Genomic DNA, 23,991 nt, shown 5'->3' on the forward strand with positions numbered 1-23,991 from the left:
TGTGTGAGCAAGTCAGCGCCATTTGCATTTGTTCCAGTCACAAAGGTTTAAAGGTCAATAGGGACCAAGCTAACATGCAGAGGAACCCTCTTTCCTCTTATTCTCCTTTCTCTCACCTTCTGTTGCCCTTCCTTGGTAGTCATGATATACTCTGCCCGTCTCCCTGAGAATGTGTTTGTACATGTATATTGTGTGTGTGCATTTGTGCATAGCTAAACCTCAGATGTCTGATGAGTGATTAATTCTACGCTGGGAATAAGATTGAAGAGAGGCCCCTGGTAACCCTCAAGCAAACACCAACAATAATTTGATTATCACACTTGAACATGCTTATTTAGCCCGTGCATGCATGTGTCTGTAGGTCTGCACATTGAGGCAGAAGAACACAGAACATATCTGATTGAATGGAGTTCATTCTGGACTGTTGTTTGTAAGCAGTTGGAATGGCTGCAGTGCTGACACATAGCTTCTTAGACGTGCACACATTGAACCAGAAGTCCCAGGTCTTCATAATTAATCCTGGAGTTAGCTCACGGCTCAATCCTCAGAGCTTTAACTCTGTACTTTCCATATGTCACACTCCTGCATATATGCGCACAAACAGAGAAGGACGTTTACACAAGACAAAAGTATAATAAGTCATATTTAGAACAATATTAGAGTGATTAAATTATGACATTTTTGGGTTAATTATTTTGTTTATTACTTTAAAACGTAATTTAATTATCAGTATTTGAGCCTAGTTTACAACATATTGCTTTAAAAAGAATTTCATACGTTCATGTTAGTATGTGTTTTTAACGTTTTATATACATATTATATCATATTATATTATATGTTATATAAAAAAAATGGTTTATGATCTTTCAAGCTGTTTGATGCCACTCAGCGGCTGTTGCATGCATCGGGCCAAAAGAAGTTAAATAAAAAGTGTCCATACAAAAAAAGAAAAAAATGTCTCACACTGCTCCTGGGTCACTGATTAGAAGTACAAAATGAGGATTTGTAGAAGAATGTCGATTGTACACATGAAGCAAATCTCTATTAGCACTGTTAGCTTTTCTGACATTTTCACAGTGTCAGAGTTTTTGCTTTTAACAATGTTTTTAGTGTGGCCGCAGGAAGGCAGTGGTAAATCTCTGCATCTCTCTTGTGGCCCATTCTTATCCCCTCTGAGCTGGATGTGTAAATTGCAGCACAAAACGTGGGCTGCTGGATCAGCATGCATGCTACATAAAGACTGCTTTTGTTATAGCCTGCACGCTCATGACCGTTGGTATCTATAGTCATTCACCCCCAACCACTCCAAACTCTACCAGGCTGAGTGGAGAAACCCCCACAGAGGGAATGGACAGTGACTTTCAGTCTTAGAAGCTCACACCCACAAAACTTTATATAGCAAAATGAATACATAAACTTGAAAGACATCTATTTTCCTTCTGGGGACAATAAAATCTTATCTTATTCCATTCCAGATCAAATTTAAGTAAATTTGTCTTATTAGAGATTCGCTATATAAGGATAACACAATTCTTAGCTATAGATCAGATAATGTTCCAGTGCAGCATAACTCACTCTGTTCGCAATTTGCAATGTAATTATGATTTCAAAATTCCACACAGCCCTTTAATGCTGTCTGTAGATGACGGGAAGAGCATGTGGCACTTGAGCGTGCATGTCTGTTGGGCCTTGGAACTAGAGCGATGATGGCAGACGTTGCCTCGCAGCCACCAGGCCGATATTGCACCATGTTCACCTCAGCCTATTAAAGGTTGGGATTCCCATCGGGAGAACACTCATGCGCAGACAATTAATGGAACAAAAAATACGAGAAAAAAAAAAACCATGACAAGATAATACGTTTGTGATAATGAGCCTCCACTGACCTATAATCATCGTTTTAAAATGATTTTTAACCAGGATAATGTCCTTGAACACCAGCAATGACAAGTGCCTCATTTTGTGCGGGTCTTCAAAAATTGGATGTTATTTTAGACTTGCAATGATGACCTAGGCAGAGATTGTCGTTCCAGAGAGAGGAAGCTGACCTCTAGGCCAACGTTTCATGGTACTTCAGGAATGATTGAGAAATTATAGATGAAATTAAGATGATGCAGTACTAAGGTTGTTGTTGTTGTTTTTTATGTTGCATTAATTAAAACTAAAGTGTATGTAACTAAGACCTTTGACAGATTCTAGTCTGGGTCAAATGATCTGCTTTTGCTCTAAAATTTAAACTGCATAGTGACTAAATTTAGTCTGAAGCTGAGCTCAATTAAAAAAGGAAGTTGCACTGGAAGGTTATATATATCATTAAAACCAAGCTTCAATTATTTCTTTATTAAATATAGAGAGTAAATCAGCAGTAAAAAAACATTTATGTAATGAAAACATTCGTCATCTAGAGGGTGTGAGGATAACAAAGCATCATCCGGCACATCCCTCGCTCCGGACGTTGACGTTTTCGGGGTAAGAGGGTTGACTGGGTGTTGAAGGCTCAGCTGGGGCAAATCCTGGAGGTCTCATCCACTCAGAAGCAAAGTGATGTGGCACATGCAGAAGCAGCCTGCACTGGCTTTTAAGAGCCAGACCTTTTTAAGTGCCAGGACTGTCCCCATTCCCCTCGCACACACACACACACACACACACACACACACACACACACACAGCTCTCCAGAACTAAGGAAAATTAAGAAGGACTAGTGTGTTAAAGTGTATTATTAGACCCAAACCAGAATGGAGTGGAGCATCAGAGGTTATTTAGGTGGGAGTACACCCCACTGAATGATGCCTGCACTGCGTGTTAGGGAAATATTTGGATACAGACGTAGCAATTAATTTGTGCATACATTTTAAAGATTGAAGGTTTGTTGTACGTAGCTTCAAACATCTTTCCCTCTCAAAATGTTTGAATACATCACAAGTAATTTATAATTTAGCACTATTTAAAACTTATTTAGGATCTCACATTTTAGTATACCAATGGGCTGGAGTTCATTTGTGGTTAATTATTTGCTAGTCATTTGTTAGAATAATGTCTTTTTTGGTTTATGCCCTTTCCCCTACAACTTAAAGTGATATATTTAGCTCTATGAGCAGTGTGTGTCCCCTCAAAAATAGTGCACCTGTTCATTTTCATTTCAATTTGTGCTGTTTTTATTATGAAATGGTCTGATTGTAAGTTTTTGGAAGTTTCAGAGTTAATCAAAGTGCCACAGAGTCCTGCTCCTCTCTCCAAACACAAAGTGCTCGGCAGAAAGTTCTGGAGATTGGAGCATGCGGCAGTTAACGGCCATGCGAGTGAGCTCTTGTGAAGTGCACAAGGAGAAAGCCTGTCCAGTCGATTTATTATTTTTTTTAAATCGGTGTCCCATTTTCCCTACACGACTGAGGTGAGTTTATTTTAGAGTAAAGTAGTTTTTAAAATGTTTCAGTGTGTTTCCAGCTGTCAGATAACAGATAAAATACTCAAGTATTTAGTATTTAGTTACATGAAATGTAAAGATCAAAAAAAGAAAGAAAAAAAGCCTTTTTTTTCTTATACAGACTACCAAGCTCAGTAGTTTAGGAACCGGATTATGCAAGTATGAATCCCAACAGATGTTATTGCACTGATTTAAAAATATGAATGATAAGACATCAAATTAAATGTGAAAAATGAATAATTTGATGTGATTTTGATGAGAATCCAAATGCATAGTAATTTAAAATAAAGTATGAATTGCTGAAATGGCTCTCGTTTTAAGCAAATCAAAGACAGCAGAGCCATTCAGTCATATCTTTCACTGTTAAACCCATTTTTCCTTCAGCGCATCAAAATGCTATAATTCAGAAATGTGTTAGGAATATATTAATTTTAAAGACTTAAAGCTTCTGCCTTTTTTAAAATTGGTGTATTTATATAATTGCTAATAGGAGCACACTTCTGGACTTGTTTAATCTCCACTGCCGGTAAAAGAAAAAGGAGGATAAATCAAGTTCAGGTTGGTTGTTAAACATTTCAAATTAAAACATAATTAGTAAAAAAAAATATATTCTGTCAAAAGGTAGCATAAGTGCTGGGGTTATAAATGTTGTCGTTCATTTTTCCTTTCAAAAGAAAGTTCAGTTTCATTGCATCAGACTCTTTTTTTTGTCTCGATAGTTTTCAGTCGTCCTGTTTCTTTTTTGGAAACTAAAGATGTTTTCTCTTTTTATGTTTAAATAATAATAGTAAAAAAGCACTTAGCCTATATGTAAAAAAAAAAAAATGTCACTTCATCATTGCACAGTGATATGTCATTCTGCCTCTGTCATATTGTGTTAGTTTGTTTCTTTGTTTGCGATGCCTAATGAACCTTTTACTCAATTTATTCATTTGCTTTGTCTTTTATAATAACAGTGTTTACACTACTAAACTACAGTAAATGCATCTGCAATAAATAACCATAAAAAATAAATGTATAAAAATGTTGTGTAACAACCTTTTAATTTTGTTGCTATTACAAAGCAATAGTTCTCAGAATTCAGTATCATAAAATAATTGTAATATCATAGCACTTCTAAAATATATATTATTTATATATATTTCTATTAATGCATTAAAATGATTTCTTAAAAAAAGTTTTTGTTTCTACACACTGTGTAGAAAGTAACTTGAATGCAAACCCAGTCCAAACTTTATTTCTATTCTGACTTTTTCCCCCCGACTTTAACCTAGATTTTATTCATTTATTTACTATATTTACTATATCTGTTTTAAAAGTATTCTTCCTTGTAGCCTTTTTTTCTTTCTTTTTTTTTTATCAGTGCTGACCGTCGATGTAATGGCTTGGCACTCTGAACACACACATTCAAGGTTATGCCTACTCTTTTGCAGAACCTTAACAATCACACTGAACGGTTTCTTTCATTACAAAATTTACACCAAAGTATTGTTGTATTTATAATACAGATATCTGCATAATGACATGCAGGGCGCCCCATCCTGCCTGCGTGGACATAAGCGCATGCTCTTATCAGAGGTGACCGCCATGTTCTCTAACTGTCCTCCATTTTGTGGTTTCAGACCTTTACTGTACTGTAGCACAGCTGCCCCACCCTTGCAAAATTATGCAGTCATATCCCAATGGATCAGAAATATTGATGCTAATCCTTACTGATTTCATCTGGAATTATTGAGCTCGTGAACTTTTTTCCTCATGGACACAACATTAGTTTCCCTTGTGTGATATTGTTGCTTTCAAAAATGGTACTGTTACAAGCCTATAAAAAAACATTTTGGTAGATAAAAATAAAATAAAAAGGCTTTCGTGTGCACTGGTAGGACAGGGATATGATATATTCTTAGACAACACCATACAAGTAGCATGGGCTTATGATTAATAAATGTCATCTATATTTTTTCTACTAACAGAAGAACAGTTGTCCTCATATTAGCTAACAGGACAACAAGAAAACATAAATGTAGATCACATGGCAAACTTTCTCAGAACGAGAACAAGGTGTGTATGTGTGTAACAATGGCAACTTCCAAGTTTGTGGAAAAATCGAATCACACCCACAGAATCTGTTAAAACATGTACTACATTTTCTTTTGATATTTCTTTAATGTAATCCATCATAATTCTTATTACAAAGTGGGGGGGTTAATTATTAGTTTGTTACAGTTTGAAATTTCTCAGTTACAAGAGTTAATGTAGTTATCTTTGTTTGATTAAGTTCTTTATTTTTTTGTTGCAAAATATTGTATATGGCTCAAGTGGTAGAGCATTGCATTAGCAGCGCAAGGTTGTGGGTTCGATTCCCAGGGAACACATGTTGGGTAAAAAATGTTAGCCTGAATGCACGGTAAGTCGCTTTGGAGAAAATGATCTGCTAAATGCATAAATGTATTTATTTTATTTATGTATAATAACTTAAATTTATTATAATAATTTTTAAGCCGTTTATTTGCTACTTTTAATGCTACTTATAATTATATATAAAAAAACAGTGCATTTTTTTATATACTATTCAGATCTTATGCTGAAATTTATCTTTAAATTAATACAGATTTTAAATAAATAAATAATAATAATTATCAGTTGTTGTCAGTCAGTTACCAGAGCTCCGCTCATGTTTCTGTCAGTGCCGCAGCGAGCCGTGAGGGTCATTAAGCGTCTTCTAATGGCAGGCAGAGGTCAAGGGAGTTAATCGGAGTTGATGGAGGGGCCCTCTGAGTGACAGTCCTAAGGGGCTCACCTCTTAATCTCTGTTTGTCTGTGTTTTAGTAATCTTTACCTACACAAAGCAAACAGCACCCTCCCTCTCAATGGGGACCAGCCTGCTTCCAGTCTAGCACTTCTGACCTGTGGGTCGTGCCCTTTGTTCCTGTCTCTACAGAGGCTGACCTCAGATTTCACCTCTGTAATTGAGGAGTCCTGTAGACACGTGCCCACGGGGGCCCAGGAGAGACCACCACCACCGCCGCAAGTTCATTTGCTACCTCTGCGGCGGAGGAAAAGGGTGTCTGAAAATATGACATGAATATGAAAGTTTGGCCGATCAGATCTTGCCATGGTTTTCGGATTATTTCCCAGCTGTTTTGATTTCTGTCGTGTTGTGCAGATGCTGCTTAATTGGCTTAAATCTCTTTAACACATACACTATGCCTTCAAAAATCCATTTCTTAGTGTGTATGTGGGCTTGTTCTTTATTGAATATACATTTTTCTCTACATAAGTGTAAACTCCAGACCTTTTTGCGAAAGATTTCGACTCTGATGGACATTATTTAGATCTTAAACGTGTTGCTTTTTTTGCGGAAGTACAACCATCAACTAGGACTGAAATGCTTTTTAATCTGCGCCAGGAATTTCTTGTTGTGTTTTAATAAATGTTTTGCTTTATGGGAGTGTTATGTTGTGTATATTGAGACACTGCTGTTGTTTTTGTTTGTTAGTTTTAGCTGTCCCACAGCTCTGATGAAAGATTGTAGGTTAAAGAAGCTCATGCTATTAGTTTTTACTCCACAAAAACATAATTATGGGTGGAAAATAGCAGCTCGGTGATGTGCATGTGCAAATTCCTATTGGATGCTTTTTACGTTTTCTAGTTGATTGTGCTGAAAACCCTGATGTTCATTCGGGAGGAAAAGAAAATATACTCTAAAGCTCCTACTGACAGTTATTAGGATCTGTGATCTGGTGAATGGCTTTACATTGTTTACGTTCGTTTACGTCATTATTTTATTTCGCTTCAATCTCACATGTAGGTCTGAAAGGGTTAATGTGCATTTTCATATTTAGTAAGGTATTTTTTGACATGCATTAATGTTTCGAGACCATTTTGTTCTCTCTGCTTCAGTTTTGAAATTCGATCAATGTAATGTCAACTAAAGATAAAAAAAATGTGTTCAATCATGTCAGATGCATTTATTAAATGTTGACCTTTTGCATAAGTGATCAGCACGCTGTGCTTTTCAACCTTGCGAAGACAGCGACCTGAAAACTCACTGTAGCCGTTTTTGCTCTTTGGTAACTTTAACCCCAGAAAACATACACGCTATTCAAATCACATGAGAGTCTTTTTAAAATGATCTCAGCGATGGTGCATTAAAGTGCTCTGAGGTTGAGCCCTGAAAACTACCATAAAGAGTTTGTTTTGATTGGCGTTTGATCATAGTTTCTGAGCCTTGTGAAGGATGGGGCCTTACAGAACAGCTCACTGTTTGGGACTTGGCAGCCAACCCAAAACCAAAATTGTATCCTCAAATGAACTTTAATGCAATGTACAACACAACACGTGTGCCAAGTCCCAACTCCCTGCTCGCAGGTCCTATAGTAAACAAGCAAGAAAACGGACTCCTGAGAATCAACAACAGAGAATGGGAAATAAAATAGAAAAAAATGTGTTACAAGCGCAATTTTGGATGCACACTTTCTCATGTGAGGCGCGCCTTCTTCGTGATTGGCTGACGGACATGGCGCAATGTGACATGGGCGCGTCGTACCTTGTGCCAGAGCGCGACCTGTAGCCATTAGGGAATCGGACTCGGAAAAAAGGGGATGAGCACTTGGAATTTCATTTAGCTGTAACGGTTTTAAATGGGTGTGATTCGGCCCAGATTTGGTGTGGAATTGAGGGTATAGTGTGCAGTATGTAGGAACCGTGTATGTATGTGTGTGAGAGTGCGTGTGTGTGTATATATATGTGTGTAATGAGAGGTCAGTGCCATGAGGGAGCCAGAAAGAGGAGGCCGAGAATGAGGCAAGAAAATCTGGGCGGACCGGGTGCTTTCAGTCCCTCCTCCACGTCTGTGTGTGTGTGTGTGTGTGTATCTGCGTGTGACAGCCTGATGAGCAGCAGCACCCTCAATGCAGCCATGTTCACTGGTCGACGAGCATGCTTTTATCAACTCTTTAGTTCACTAAATGCAGAAAAGGTTTGTGATACAGTCCGAGGAACAGAAGCAGGCGCAGACCCCTCACTTGCATGTTCCGGTATGTGTTTTTGCATTCTCTTTGGGCTCGTTCACAGTAGAGAGATCATCTGTTTGAACTTTTATTTAATCGCCACGTTGATTAACCACAAAAAAAGTTTTGCACTCGGCAGTACTGGCATTTTTACGAGAGCGCGCAATAGCCGCGCAAAGGATTGTTGGTAAAATAAGCCACAGAATAACGCAATCTTGAGTTTGTTTTTTTGCATCCCCAACACGGGACTGCCTCGCAAGTTATTTCTGGTCCAAAAGTGAGGCGTGACGGAGGTGCACCCTAAATGATCGAAAAGCATGATTGGCAGCATGCTCTGCTAATTTTTCCTCCACCGGGCAGATTCTCAGGTAGGCCACGGCTGCAGTGTGTGTGTATGTGTGAACGTGTGTGTGTGTGTGTGTGTGTGTGTGTGTGTATGCGGTCACTGCAGATGAAATCTCCCTTAAAAATTGCGACAGATGTTTCACCTCCAGACCGTCTCGCCCATACGTCTGACACTTCTCGACTCCTACTCAGGACGGTGGGATGTACAAAGACACCCCAACATTTGTGCACTCCACTTTTCCCAGAACCCTCCATCATGGTGTAGTACCTTTAAACTGCTGACTCTTTAACTGTTTCTCGTTTCTGATTGCTTGTATTGTTAGTCATTGCTTTGAAACCAGAGGACAGCTTCAAGTATCGAGTTTTGGTCTTGGCGGCGGAGCGCCTGCGCGTTTGGTAAATTGTGTTTGAATGGTTCGTAACGGGTGTGAGCGTATGTTTGTGTGCACTCTCCGGGTGAACCGGAGTCTGTGTCACGCTTCCCTCCTCTCTCCAGTACTCCCTCCCTCCCTCCCTACTCCAGCTCTCGCTCACTGGCTGGAACGACAAAAAAAAAAAGAAAAAAGATTGCTCACGTACTCCACTGCCTCTCGGTTTCATCATCAACTTTTTCCCCTCTACTTCAGTTTTCCTTATCTCCTCTTCTCTCTAATTCCCTCCCTCTCTCTCTCTCTCTCTCTCTCTCTCTCTCTCTTTCTCTATGCAGATAGAATTAAAAAAAAAACCTCTGCTGCTTTTTCCACAGTTCAGTCTCCTCCCCTTCACCCAGTCTGTGCCAAGAGAAGGAGGGATTTCTACTACTCACAGGATTTTAACCCTGTAGCACAACCGATTGGCTCAAGCTGTTTCTCTGCCACTTCAGTTTTTTCCAGTATGTCTTGTCCACCACTTCCCTAAACCTCATCGCTGTGTTCTTCTGCGGTTTCGTCACCCTCAAGACTCTTTCAAACGGAGCATTTACGGCAGCCGGAGGTGTGTGGAGTTCTCATCCTCGCCAGGGGTTAATGGATCCTCTCCGTTGCTGAGCTTTGAAAATGGCTGTGTTCTCCCCGCTTGTTGCGTGTCCCGGAGAAGGGAGGTGCCTGGAGTTCTATCACTTTAGCACCGCCCTCTCTCTCTTTCGCCCTCCCTCTCTCGTACGCACACATACAGTTCTTCTTTTTCTCTCTCTTTTTCCCTCTCTCTGAAAGGAGAGCGGGAGGATGGTGCGGTGTCGGAGCTTTTTCTGGGACAGGTGCCAATTCCAAACAAAAGACATAAAAAGGCAATGAGTGAAAGATGCTTCGGTCGTAAGAAAGAAGTATGTTGCACGATGACACGAAAGACGTTTGTGGCGACCGTGTGCGCATTCGGCTGAACAGAAATGTTCGAAGCTAAATTTTTAAGTACTTTTCTTCTCTCTCTCTCTATCTCTCTCTCACAAAACTCCTCTGGTGCTCTTCAGCCAGTGAAGGCATTTCAGTCATGATGGGGGTGGGGGGGTGAAAAGGGGAGGGGGCTCGGTTTTCAAGCTCCTGAATTATTCATACGCCTGGGCCAATGCTGCGATCGGACTGACTGGGACATTAACATGCAGCGGTCATTCTGTTTGTCTGTTTGCTAACATTCCTCATTCAAAGACTTGTTAACTGCAAGACGGATGGACACACGTGTCTCTCGGGCTGCTAATTGTGACCAGAGCCCAGTCGTCCTGACTAGGGGACCACAGGCAGATGTGTAGCCCGGTGCTGGGGACACGCAGCTGGGGTGGGAGGATTGTCTTGGCCCCCCAGCCTTGTGCCTGCTGTGGAAATCTCACCGCCTCTTCTTCTCCTTCTCTCTCTCTCTCTCTCTCTCTCTCTATCGTTCTCTCTCTCTCTCACTCTCCTTCAACACAGGGCTGGTGAAGTGAGTAGAAAAGGCCTTCAGCACTTGTCCTGGAATGTTTCTGTCTACAGACGCATGTCAATGTTATCGGGTAAGTTGCGAATATTTGAGTTTTGTGGTATTTGTACATATTTAGTTTGTTTTTTCGTTTCTCTGATACAAATGTTGATTTTTTTTGGTGTCTTAAGATTGTTTCTGAAATATTTTTGTTATGGTTTTACGGGTTATACGAAGTGTTTTATAAACGGTACGATTCCTAAAGAAAATGGCGTAGGGGGTATGTAAAGGCAGGTAATATCAATATGACGTGCTCTTCTGTAGTGAGGAAGTCGACCTTCCACAGTGCATAGTTTTGGGGCTAATGTTTTTGTGAGTGAGGAGTCGTGTTCTTAAATCGTAAAGAGTTTTAAATCGTGTTATCAGAAAAAGGGGTTTACGAATCATCCTTTCATTTTCTGATGCCTTTGGTGTGCATTTACCAGAGCATTTTAAACATAATGAATGGACATCAGCTATTTGGGCCTTGTGTTTGATTATCACGTTGTATTGTCATTCATCTTATGAACTTCATTGCGATTATTATTTTTTGTCATTTTTATATTATTATTGAACTGTAACACAGACGCTTATGGATATAACCATTGTATATGCCACGTCAGAGCTTAGTTTTTGTGCAGTTTTGCATTAAAATTTAAATATATGTGATTGTAGTTTCCGTTATGTAAATGTATCAGTTAGAGTTGTTATTTAAATTTATATTTATTGTTTGTTTGTTTTGTCTTTTGGATGCTTAGTTTCGATAGGTTCGACATTTAATGTAAAGGCATGCAAATTCAACTCAAATTCCTGTCAGTTTGACTCATATCTATCATTGTTTAAATGTACACATATTTAAATATATCGAACATGACCGCATTTCATTTTATTTCATTATAGAACAATTTCTGCAATTTATACAAATTTTAACCTATGAACATACGTATCAGTTTAACTTTTATAAGAGGCATTTGCTCAGTCTAAAACATGTTTTATTTATGGCTTTTATTTAAGAAATACATATTATGCAAAGATGTCTTTTAGATTTTTTTTTTTTAGAAATTACCATCCTAATGTTATTTTTTTTCTGTCACACTCTGTCTCTCTTTCTCTCTCTAAAACACACACACACACACACACTCTTATTGGCCTCTTAAAAGTAAATGATCTATTGGTAAATTCATGTTTACTGAACCACTGAGAATTCAGAATTTAACAGCAGACTGCAATGTGATATTTAATTAGCATTTTACGTAAAACAGCATTGTGTTTCCTCAATTCATGTCATGTAGAATTTACAGGACATTAAAGTAAACTGTTGTGCTTTTTCGTTCAAACGAATGATTTTGGCTGTTTAGTAGTACGAGTGAGAACACCAGGGGCAGTGCTGATGAAGTGTGTTGGCACAGAAATGCACTATGGTTGGCCCTTTTTTGGTTGTGAATGGAGTGTTCCAGAGATGATGTATAGAGTAAAGAACAGAGCAGGTGGTATCATCTAAAAAACGAAGAGGGGGGTTGGCATAGGAACGGAGATTTTAAGAATAAATGTACCCCATTTAGTCATATATACCAAAGAATTTTGCTTCTTTTTTTTCTTTCTAATTTTTTTTTTTTTTTTTTGTATGAAAATTGTATTTTATGGTTTTCACACAAATGCTGACTAGTTTATGTCGTAATTTAGATGCAATATTTATTTAAGGAACTGAAAATTACAGTTTTAGAGATTAAGATTTTTTCTAATATTTTGTTGTGAATATAGAATGCATGTGTGTCAAACTGTGGCAAGGCATTCTCAGACATGAGACACCCAGTCTCGCTGTCACGTACAGACATACACACACTCTCTCGCACACACACAGACACACTTGCAGCCATGTGCTCCATAAAAGACCTCTGATTCAGCCCTGAATAGAGTTCCCACGCCTCCGTGTGTGTGTCTGTATGTAATAGTTAAGGGTGTAGACCCCCCCCCATGCCCACCCTTTTCAAAAGATACTTGTGTACCCTCTCTCACACACACAGTCTAGACTTAAGATGTCTCCTTCATTCTGTTTGGAGGTGTATTTTAACAGCTACACACTGTGAATTGATAATTAGTTCATTTCAGATGAAGATCCAAGGGTGGAATTTAACACAGGTTGTAACAAAGTGATTGAAAAAATTATAATTAGAAGACTCATTGATTCTTAAATATGTCACCTTATAATTTTTTTTTTTTTTTTTTATAATTTTTTTTTTTATAATTTTAATTTTCAGTTTAATCTATAGCTTAAAAAAAACAACAACTGATCACTTGATTTTTATTTTTATTTCATTTGTTCGTTCTGATGGCTGTGTGGAATTTCAGCTCAACAACATGAGATGATTTGCACGAAAAAGGAAAATTCCCAAAGATACAGTACTGTTCAAAACGAATTCACGACTTTACATGTATTGTTACATGTCTCAAGCCGGGGAAAATCGTTGAATATTAATTGGTGCATTTTTAAATATTTCAAATTGTGAAATATGCAGGGACTGTATAATTATTAAATCATACATCCTCTTTTTTGTGTGTGTACGTTTGAAAGAAATAAATGTGCAGACAAATACAGTTATAGGTGGATAAGATGAAAATTATGTGTGCGTATTCTTTTAAACGTTTTCTATTTTTATCAAGCAGGTATAGATTAGTATTTTGAGGAATTATTGGTTTATGTTATTTTCAGTATCCTTAGGATACCAGCAGAAAAGCTGATAGACACTCGCATATCGGTGTGGTTGTGTCCAGTATTTTAAAAAGTTTTAACCTTTTTATGAACGCGCATATTTGTTTCCTGTTTTTTTTTTTTTTTTTTTTTTATTAGAAAAAAATAGTGTTTGGTTATCATTAGTCATCACAATTTGAAAATGTTTATTTCACTTGAATATTACAATTAAACTAAACAACTCTAATTAAAAAAAGTTCTGAGCGTGTTTTTAGAGATTTAGATTAGCATCTGAAGGAGTTAAAGAAGCTGGAGGGGGGAAAATTGATTAAGATTAGGGGCTTATGTTTTCATGAACACGCTTTTTTCTAAATATTAGAAATATTGTTTGCAGTATTGCTAATATTTTTGTGTTACTGATCTATTTAATTTTAAAATGAAAATAGACGAAAGATAAATTTATCTGTGTGTGTGTGTGTGTGTGTGTCACTAATTTTAGATTTAACAAGTATGAACAAGTATGACCACATACCATTTTTTTTTTTTGAATGAATCCGTATGTATAATTCTAAATTAAACCATTGATTATGATGGCAGAAGTAGACAGACACGTTTTCTTTACGATAACGATTCTAGGCCAGTACACTCCTATAGACTCTGTGGTGAAAGGAGTGGAGGACTGTTGGGTCATTTGGGGATAGCAGTTCTCAACTTGTTTCCCATGAACACAATAGGAGCCAGACGTGATTGGCAGGTGACAAAAGGTGGAGTGGAGCTGAGTAATTGCTCAACACTAGGATGATGTCATGGGGAAGTCTTGAGACCAAGAGCGGCTTGAAGTTTTAGCAAAGACTTGTGTTCTGTTGTGTGATTGTGATGGTTTGCGCTTTTTTGTCTTACTCAAATTTATGTTCACCGCATTTAGGTTCTTCCATCAAAATGAACTATTCTTTATAAACGCAACAAAATAAATCCAAGGAGCCGTGGCCTGCCCAGACAAAGCAGAATATTACGTTACCGATCACTCGTGTAATCTGCAGTTTAAAGTTCAAGCTCAAAGTCCATTACAGACATTGTTATTCACACTCTGTTGTAACCAGTCTGAGATATCTCTCGCTCTCCGGCAAGTCACATGAGCTCTTTTTTTCTTTCTATGGTTTTGTTTGAACAAACTTATTATACAAACACAGAAGATGGCTTTGCTTCTGGAGCGATGAAACAGCCAAGAGTTTTATTCTGTCAATCAGCGGTTCTTACATTTTGTAACAAAATGTTGTTTGAAAGATTGCGCGATCAGGTTTCTTTTGTCGTATTGCTTGTTTGTATTTGCAGGATTGACACTGAGCAAATAGGGATATAGACAAAGTGTAAATGTGCAATACAGCTGAAAGTCAAACGATGAAAGAAAATAAGAATCACTGTTTAGCAGCCTTTCTGTGTACTGGGTCTATTGTGACTTAATGGCAAAAACTGAGGGAATAAAGCATGAGCGCCACCTTATGGCTGTTGGCTACTCCAATAGCTCACAAAAGTTCCAGTAATTCAAGAAAGTAACGATCTATGGTTTGTTTCACAACTAATGTAAACTACAACCTGACTGCTTTTATCAGTAGCAATGTTTATAATACTCTGGTAATGTTCTTAATATGTTAGTAATCAGATGAGTGTAAATTGTTTGAGTGGTTTTGCAAAATATATTTGAAGCCACTCAGTAAATCATTGCTTTTAGTTATGGAGTTGATTCTGAGTGAAAGTATCATCTCTTGGATTCCTTGGCTCTCTTTTGGAGCACGATCCAAGCTCTGCTGTAAAAGAACCAGCTTTAGATGAAGTACAGCAGACTGTTTTCCAAATGGACATGTCAGTTCTGTCGTCCGTTCTTCTCTTTCCATGAAGCTCTTTGAGCATGACATGTTTGGAAATACTTTAGTCGTATTGACTCTTAGGTGAGGTGTCACTGTTCCATGTTACTGTGTGATGTGTTAGAAATATTTGAGGTAATCAGAGAACACTAGTAAAAAATGCTTTTATTGATACATGTTATTTAATTTAAAATGTCACATATATATATATGTATGTGTATGTATATTATCTCTTCATAAAAATAAAAAAAATCAACAAATTTGAGTTCATTTGAAAACAAGTCCTAATATTTTTAATCTTAATATCTTCTTAACTTGAAAATGTATGTGTGTAACCACTGGCCCCTGTGACGTTGGTGGCCTCTGTGAGTCAGCAGTGTGTGTGTGTGTTACTTGTCTGAGGTAAACCACACTGCTGCCCATAACCTGACTCACCACCCGCTCTGACCACACACACCAGTTCCCAAACACCAGGGGTGTCCTAATCCGCTCGTGCACCCCTGTATACTGCCAGGGTCGGCAGCACAACAGATGACACAAGTCAAACAGGACATGGAGCTGATGTACTGACTTGAGCATGTGAACTTCATGCCTGAATAATCCTCTCTCTCATTCTTTCACAGATGGCAAACCCAGAAGGTGACTATCTACTTTTCTCATGCTGGTGACCTTGATGGTTTGGAAGGATCCCTGACTGAAGCTTTGGAGACAGAGGTGATAGGGGCTGTGTTTAGTGCACAGCAGAGAGTTTAAGCCCACAAATGTACACTTCACTTCACATATCTGTGTCTTTCATCAGTTCTGTGAGTTACCTAATGCTGTCAGTTACCGCCATGTGATTTGTTAGACACTGGGCAGTTATTAGGCATCTTGTTAGGGAAAAAAGGAGGTAAACAGGAAATGGAAGATGCTGTTGCAGGAAGAGGACAAGAGAGACTGTCGTTTGGGGTGAGGTAGTAGGTTGTATAGTTTGAGGGTTTAACCCTTGCTGTCAGATAACTATACAACTTACTGTCTTTCCCGAAGTGACTGTAGTGCCATCACATGGAGGACATCAACAGGAAAGAAGAACACATTTCCAGGTCCCAGCAATAATGTGTGTTTATCAATAAAATAAAAGAATTTTAAAACCTGATGATTCATACCAAACTTTCAGCGTTACCAATAAAACAGCTTTGTTCTTGCTGCATCGCATACTGGTCATACATTCGCATGAATCCATATAGAGGACAGAATATGCTGATAGTGATGATAACAGTATGGCAATTAAAAGAAAAATGGCAAATTTGATTTATTTCATTTTTGATGCTGTTGAAACATCCTTGAAATCCTTGAATTTTCCTTCTGAAACAAAAAGTCTGCGTATTTAATGGCTTGTCCCTTTTCACTAATAGCCAGTGGCCTTCGGTTACATCACAGTCATGACTGAGTTTGATTGGACAAAATCAGTGCAGTGTTGCCTGTGTCAATTTTTTGGAAGAAATAAAAGACTATACTATCTTCTAGGATAACAAAAGCATGTGTGTGGGTTCAAAGCTAATAGGAACTGTAAAACTTCAAAACAGTATATATACAATATATATACTAATAAAAAGGTATACGTAGCATACTGTATTTCTGATAAGAATTGAAAAGGTAAAAATGTGTCATTGTGTTGTCGAGGAATATTCAGCAGTGATGTTCGTACAGGGTGAGGTAGTAGGTTGTGTGGTTTCAGGGTTGTGTTTTTGCCCCATCAGGAGATGACTATACATCCTACTGCCTTCCCTGAAGGGCAGCATAACATCGCCAGACAGTTTTTTTTGAAGAGTGACTGATTCTCATTATGATGATCTTGCCATTAATAGCTGCATGAGGATTACATAGAGCTCAGGTGTGTAATATTTAAACCGGAATAAACTGTTTGATATTTCAAAGATTGCCTGTTTAATTCTTTGCCTCACGCATGATATTGACGTTTATAAAGAATAAGAGCAAAATAATCTCGCAAGAAATCTCTTCGAGAAATCTACGAGTTAAAGGAGCAGTACACTCAAAAATGACAATTCTGACATTTACTGTCATGTCACTGAAAACATTTTCCTATCATTCTGTGACGGAATGAAAAGTATTTTGTTCACTAGGATTTAATGGAGCTGCGGTGTTTTGATATTTCATTTGTTTGTTATTAAAAATGCAGTACAGAAGCAAGTAGAGTGCTTCTGCCAGGGTAGCTTGTATTGTAAATAAAACATGGCCATGGCTCCAGACGGCCATTAGCTGATGTTAAAAACTGCAGGGCTGTAGAAAGGCTGACCTTTCACTGCTGCACAATTTATGGGTACTGCCTGGCACATCTCCACAGGAGCGCCCCTAGACTGGCACTTACAGAAGACGAATAGCAGCAAGGGCGGACAGAATGTGATGGCCATGTCACCTTGAAAAAGTTGTGCTTCTTTGGAAACAGGTGTTATGCATGCTTATGTCAGCATTACCGTCAGTCTGACAAAACGACATTGTTATGCACATTACAATAATCCACAGAGGATAAGAGTTTCATATTAATACCTTGAGACCACATCAGTGTTTCCCTTTCAGTTCTCAAAAGTGTTTTAGTTTTTTCCCTCAATGACACTTTAAACAAACTAGTAACTAGTAAGGCAGAACTGTAATATCAATGAGGATTGGGCTTTAAATGTATTTAAAATAATGTTAATGAAAATCTTATCTTACTGTGACATGAGGGCCAAAGGTTTTCAAATGGCAAAGGTTTACAGAAAAATATAAAAAATAAATAATACAATTATTTTTTATTACTAATACATTTCGATTTAAATAAATAATCCAACAGTACAGTATAATAGTAAATAGGAAATGTTTATATATTCAATAAATAATACAAATTTAATTTAAATAAATAATTAACAGTACAGCACTGCAGTGAATAGGAAAACTTAATATGAAATTATACTTTATTGCCAGATTGAGAGCAACGTTTTTCTTCTATGACAATGTCATTTTCCAAATTATATTCAATACAATGGTCCCACTTTATATTAGGTATCTTTAACTACTTTGTAAAATAATGGATGATTATATTTGGTGGGGGGTCCATAGCATCTCAAAGATAGAAAATGTCTTCAAATTTACACACGATAGCATTGATTAATTTTAGAATATCACCAGCAGGTGGCAGCAGAGGTGCGTTATTGTGACATTTAGTCGCCAAAGGTAATCCCTCTTTAAGGTAACTAAACATACTTCTTGATTAATAAAACAACATATGTAATATGTATTATTTTATCATTAATTGTTAAGTAATATGACGAGATATTATTCTATTTAATAATATCATCATCGCGACCATCGCGGTGGGCGTGGCTTTCCTCTGAACATCCTGCGCCGATTGGTCGAATCCATAGGTGTGTCGGGAGGTGTGCGCTGTCACGTCCGGGACAGGCCGGAGAGCTCGACTGGTGTCAGAGTGGTTTGACAGCAGAGGTTGCGGTGAATTTTAAACAGGACGCTTGTGGAGTACTACAGCCTCCCTCGCACCACCGAGCTGAGTGTTGGCAGTGTCACAGAGCCCGTGTGTTTTATTCCTGCCTGCATGGCGGCCTGGGATTGGGAGGTAGACGCGCAGCTCATGTAAACAAAGCGCTTGTGTTGCATTATGATCATGTTTTATCCGGTTTTATGGCCGTAATTACTGTAATCGTTGGCTTTTAACTGGAGTAAAGTAAACATTCACATAAGAACAGATGTCTGTGCTATTTTCACAGCGAGAGTCTCATCACATACTCTGTAAAGAACAATACATGCGCGTTTGCTCGAGTTGATCAAGATTTTAACTCTGTTGAAACCGTTGCATTTAACTACATGTACTGGGTTGGTCTTTAGAGTTGGTTAGATGTTATAGTGATATTATAGGCCTATTAAGTATCTTACAGCACTTTTACCACAGTGTAAACATTAACGTTGATGTAGTAATGTGAACTAACATAATCTATAATATCATAATTATAATATAATTATAATTTCATAAACAATTTGAATTCTGTTTAGAATTCCATTTAAACAGTATAATAGATGTAGTTTCATTTAATCTAGGCCTAAATAAATCAGTAGTTTTTAAGTTACCTTGGTTAACCTTTCTAACAATTTAAGGAGCAAGGACATAAAAGTACTTAAGAGGATATTACATTTCTAATATAATATAATAATTACCAGTAAAATTTGATGTTTGTTATAAAATTGTTGCCTTGGTTTTAAATTACAACGTGTAAGATGTAATAGGTTTTATGAGGAATATGTCAGATCCACAGTATGCTGGCTTGAAAAGATGAAAAGTTTTAAATTCGCTGAGAAACTATTGTAGTTATTAATATTGTATATATAAAAATATGAAAAAATGTTTAGTTCATGTTTAGTATAATCTTGTTGTTTTTGTCATTTTAATTCGTTTTTTAATGTGTTTTTACATATCTCATTTTATTTCAGTTAATGTTTATTTTATTTCAAGTAACACATTTTTATATATCTAGTTTTGATTTTAGTTAACTGTAATAAACCTGCTTTTGAAACATCTTTTACATAAATTAGTCCCACTTGCTCACTGTCCCTCATCTTGAAGAATTCATTAATGAATAATTCTGTACGGTCCTTAATGTAATAATTTCAGTTCCTGTACACTGACAATCTCTGCAACTAAATAAGATCCCAGTGACATCCAGCGCAGCTTTCGTAGCCCCCATATCAGTGACCACAGGCCCTCATGAGCTCGTCCATTCTGTCCTGTTACGTAACATGCTTAAAGGGTCACACATATCTTACCGCCCCATGACATCTTCCCAGTGTCTGACATCACTGTGTGGGCTCTGAGATTTCTCAAAATCAGTTCACAAACAGTTATTTTTGTATGTAATGTTATATTCACATTATTCACACTTTGCGTGTTTCATTATATAGTGTGTATACAGAAGCATTAACCCCCCATTTAGCCAACTTTCAAATGAGTTCCCTTCAAGTGAAGTCATTTTATAGCCTTGTCCATACTCTTATCTCCATGGCCAGGTTTCTTTCTCTTTCACCCTCTTTGGCTTTGTGAAACACTGATTATCATATCATCTATAAGATTAGATTAATGCAGATTTGTGGAGAAATGATCATATTTAATTTGTGGTAACACAGACAAAGACTTTTGGCCATGACTGTATCAGCAGGTTAGAGAAACATCTGGCCTACATGGATGCACCTGCTTCAATTGCCCCATGTTTGCATTTCAGAGTCCATATGAAGCCGTCTGCCTTGACGTAATGTCTCTCTGTAGGTTGAATGTACTAAAGAGACAGGATGTTTCCCGGCGTGTGGAAAGAAGACATTCCTGCCCTGTTGTTGAAATCCTAGCTGTCTTGATTCTAAGCGCATTCATCCAGACATTAATGTTCTCTTATCTGCGGCGTCCATTTGTTGGTGTGACGCCAGCCAAACTCCTGAACGGAGAGAAGCAGGCATGCAGGGTGTGTGTGTGTGTGTGTGTGTGAGTGTGTATTCGGACTTTGGCCCTGGAAGGGGTGCGTGTATTTATTGGCAGTTGGTAGAGCAGAATCATGAATCGTGATCTGGTAAGCACTGATTTCATTCCGCTTTGCTCTGCGTTTACGTGATGATTTGAGTTGTGCTGTCTGCTTTAAGCATAGGCCTCACAGCTATTGTGTGCATTTCTGCTTCGACACAACAACGGTGTGCTGCTTTGTTGTAGCTATATTTGAGTGATTTAATTAAGATTATTAGAGTGATTAAAAAAAAAAGCGTTTAAACCACGCTGTTGTTGATATTCGTATTTTTTACAACTTTTTGCAGTTTTTAGGAAAAATGATTTCGTTACACTTTGAATAAATGTGATCTTGATCTTTATTTTTAGTTGTTGAATATATATTTTTCAGTATACGTATTTTATATGATATATATTCATTATGACATATAATTATGTCTTTCACACATTTCACAAGCTGAACTAACTTTCTAAAATGTCTGATTTTAAGAGACTTGTTGGCCTAGACACACATTCATGAGGGTCTTTGAGGGGTCCTGTCTAGATTTCCATTTATCGTTTACCTGTTTTCTACATGTTAGTTGCATCCTATGAATTTGATTTGGGGACAAAATTATAATTAGTAAAATATTTTTTCTAAGAAATAATAATAAAAAGATATGAATGAATTAAGAATAAATAATGCTAAACTGTTTTCTTTCCCTTTTTTTTAAATAAAGATTTTCTTTATAATATCAGGACAGCTGTAATTATACTTTTCCCACCCAAAAAACGAAACACAATTTGTGTGCATTTTTGAGAAATCAATAAAAAGAAAAAAAGAAAAAAACGAATCATGGCAATGACCCTTCACCAACACTGAGCAAATAGACTTGGCCTTATTTTTGCCAAATAGTCTTGACCCACATCCACTATGGAGAGAGACAATTGTTGCACGTGCAGCTTGACAGACGTGCATTTTATCATGTGCAGATTCAGTATTTCTTTCAAAAACCAACTCACATATGGTCTCTGGTCAGAGATGAGTGTTTATACTTCTGATCTGTTGTTTCTATCCAGTGGGTAGAGATTCTGCTTTGTCATTGCTAGCTGGCTGATGCAGTGGAAATTTCTACACTCATGTGTTTGCTTTACGTCTGTTGAGTCCAAGGCTGGCTCTGAAGTGATGATGGGGAACACATGATCAATATGACCTGTCTGTAAAACACTGTGTTTGGGATAAGCTTAGGTACATTGACACTTATTGTCCTCTTGTGGATCTAAAATACTCACAGGGACTGCTGTATTGTTACTACACGATCAACCTAATAGGACTTCATTGAGCGCATTCATGCGCCGAGATGTTTGTGTAGAATTGGTTGTAGTTTGGACGCGTCTGTGAGGTTTGGTTTTGCTGGTTAATGGCTCAGCTGGTCTCCATGGGCACTTTTCCATTCCAGTGAACTGGCGTTTGGCTCCCGCTCGTTGTCATGAGGCTCAAGTCATGCGTATGTGTGCCCATGTGAGTGTCTGGGTTTACACGGAATAAATATAGTAGCTTCAGCTTATCGCTCTCTGTCTCGCACCCTAATACATGGTTAGGTACACAATGCAGTCGCACTCAGACGCATGGGACGTGCATAATCTTGTTTACTGTGAATGGCTGGCTTTGATTTATTTTATTACAAATAATAAAAATGCATTAAATGAAATTAAAAGTATTTTAAAAGTATATTTTCTTGAGACATAGTTGCATTTAAGGTATAAAGACAAATCAAAATTTGAATAAACATTTACATATTAATATTATATTTAAGCATGATGCTTATTTAAAAAAAAGTTACCTTTAAACATGTTTATATATTTAAATTTATACATTTATATATTAACCGGAAGTGGAAGACAAGACCAAATTTTTTATTTAGTTTTCTTTTGCAGTGTTTTGAGTAATATAGAGTCAATATACTATAATCCTTCTGTAGCCAATATGTCAAAACATATCTTATGCAATCATATTATCAAGGTCATTCATCTCCTTTTAAGGAAATTTAGATGCACTTTAAAAATGTTTACAAAAACAGATGAAGAATATTAAAGGTATTTAATACCTTGTGTTACGTTATGCTGTTTTAATTATCGATTATCGATATTTAATGTATCTTGTTTCACTACTATTTAGATGCACTTTTTCTTCTCAAGTTATTTTTAAGCATGCTTATGTATATAATGTATATTAAAAACAGGTCAAAAAAACAGATTCAGACAATGTTTTTTTTGCAGTTTAGTAACTAATGTGCGGTGGTTATGGCTGCCCATATGTTTCTCCAGTCGGGACGCTTGACTGTGCACACTGAGTCACAAGCAGAATCTGGTGCGAGTCAGACATGATTGTCTTTCACCTTTGAGAGAGCGAACAGCTATGTGCATTGACCGAAGGATCACACTGTGCTCAGGTTACAGCTGCAACAGCTGGAGACAACCAGATGTGAACAGCCGGGTAAGATTTTTGCTCTTCAGGTGAATCTACAGAGCCGAGAGATCAGGTATAACTTAAAGCTGGATGGCTTCCTCTCGCAGACGGAGCTGCAAACTGAGATTCTCTGCCAAGAGCTGATTAATGATGGGATTCTGCGGGAACGGCTTGTCTGCTATCAGTAGTCAATGTTAGTGTGAAATTTGTCAGCTTTTTAGCACAGGCGGTACTGCAACAGAGGGAAAGGATTTTATACATTTTTTTATTTTTTTGATTTGCTGTGTTTGTCACTTACAGTTAAAGTGTATTGTTCTTTCTTCTAAAAAACAGTGATCTGTTGCAGAAGGGTTTGATTGCGAGTCTGGCATTAGTTAGCCGTCTCCATGTGACTGCTGTAAGAAATTAAAGGGTTGAGTGGAATGGCATTTCAGCCGTTGTCCACGAGACCCCTTGAGCTGCCATAAAAATTCCCTCGAAAGCATCTGACTCGATTTAAATAGTTAATTCTCTTGTAGAGGATTTTTATCTCCTGCTCACACTTTAAACATCCGGCCATAGTAAGCAAATTAAGACCATCAAAATAACTCTCCCGCAAGGCTTAAAACTACTTAGCAGCAGCACAACAACGCCCTGGATCCTTCTTTGAAAAGCATATAAATTGAAACCAATTAGAGTTTTCACTGAAATATCATTTACACCCAATCTTCAGGTCACTTCAGTCGATTGCTCTTGGTCTTTGGTCGGACTCTTTGATAAGCTCACATGGCAGGACGA

The 23,991-nt window shown here is 37.6% G+C and overlaps 1 protein-coding gene across 8 annotated transcripts in view; it reads left to right on the forward strand.

The window, feature by feature from the left end:
• The window catches only part of pparaa (peroxisome proliferator-activated receptor alpha a), a 45,647-nt gene that overhangs the window by 11,158 nt on the left and 10,498 nt on the right, over positions 1–23,991 (forward strand). The window contains exons 3-4 of one of the 8 annotated variants that reach the window (XM_026209687.1): positions 10,657–10,736; positions 15,856–15,946. The gene's annotated coding sequence lies outside the window, so the exon portion shown is untranslated. Of the gene's footprint in view, positions 1–10,656; positions 10,737–15,855; positions 15,947–18,115; positions 18,860–19,738; positions 20,836–22,618; positions 23,408–23,991 lie in introns of those variants that run through there. The other 7 variants (XM_026209688.1, XM_026209684.1, XM_026209683.1 and 4 more) reach the window with 7 other exon arrangements.

The sequence above is a fragment of the Carassius auratus genome, chromosome 29, assembly GCF_003368295.1.
Source record: "Carassius auratus strain Wakin chromosome 29, ASM336829v1, whole genome shotgun sequence".
In the NCBI taxonomy this organism is placed as follows: domain Eukaryota; kingdom Metazoa; phylum Chordata; class Actinopteri; order Cypriniformes; family Cyprinidae; genus Carassius; species Carassius auratus.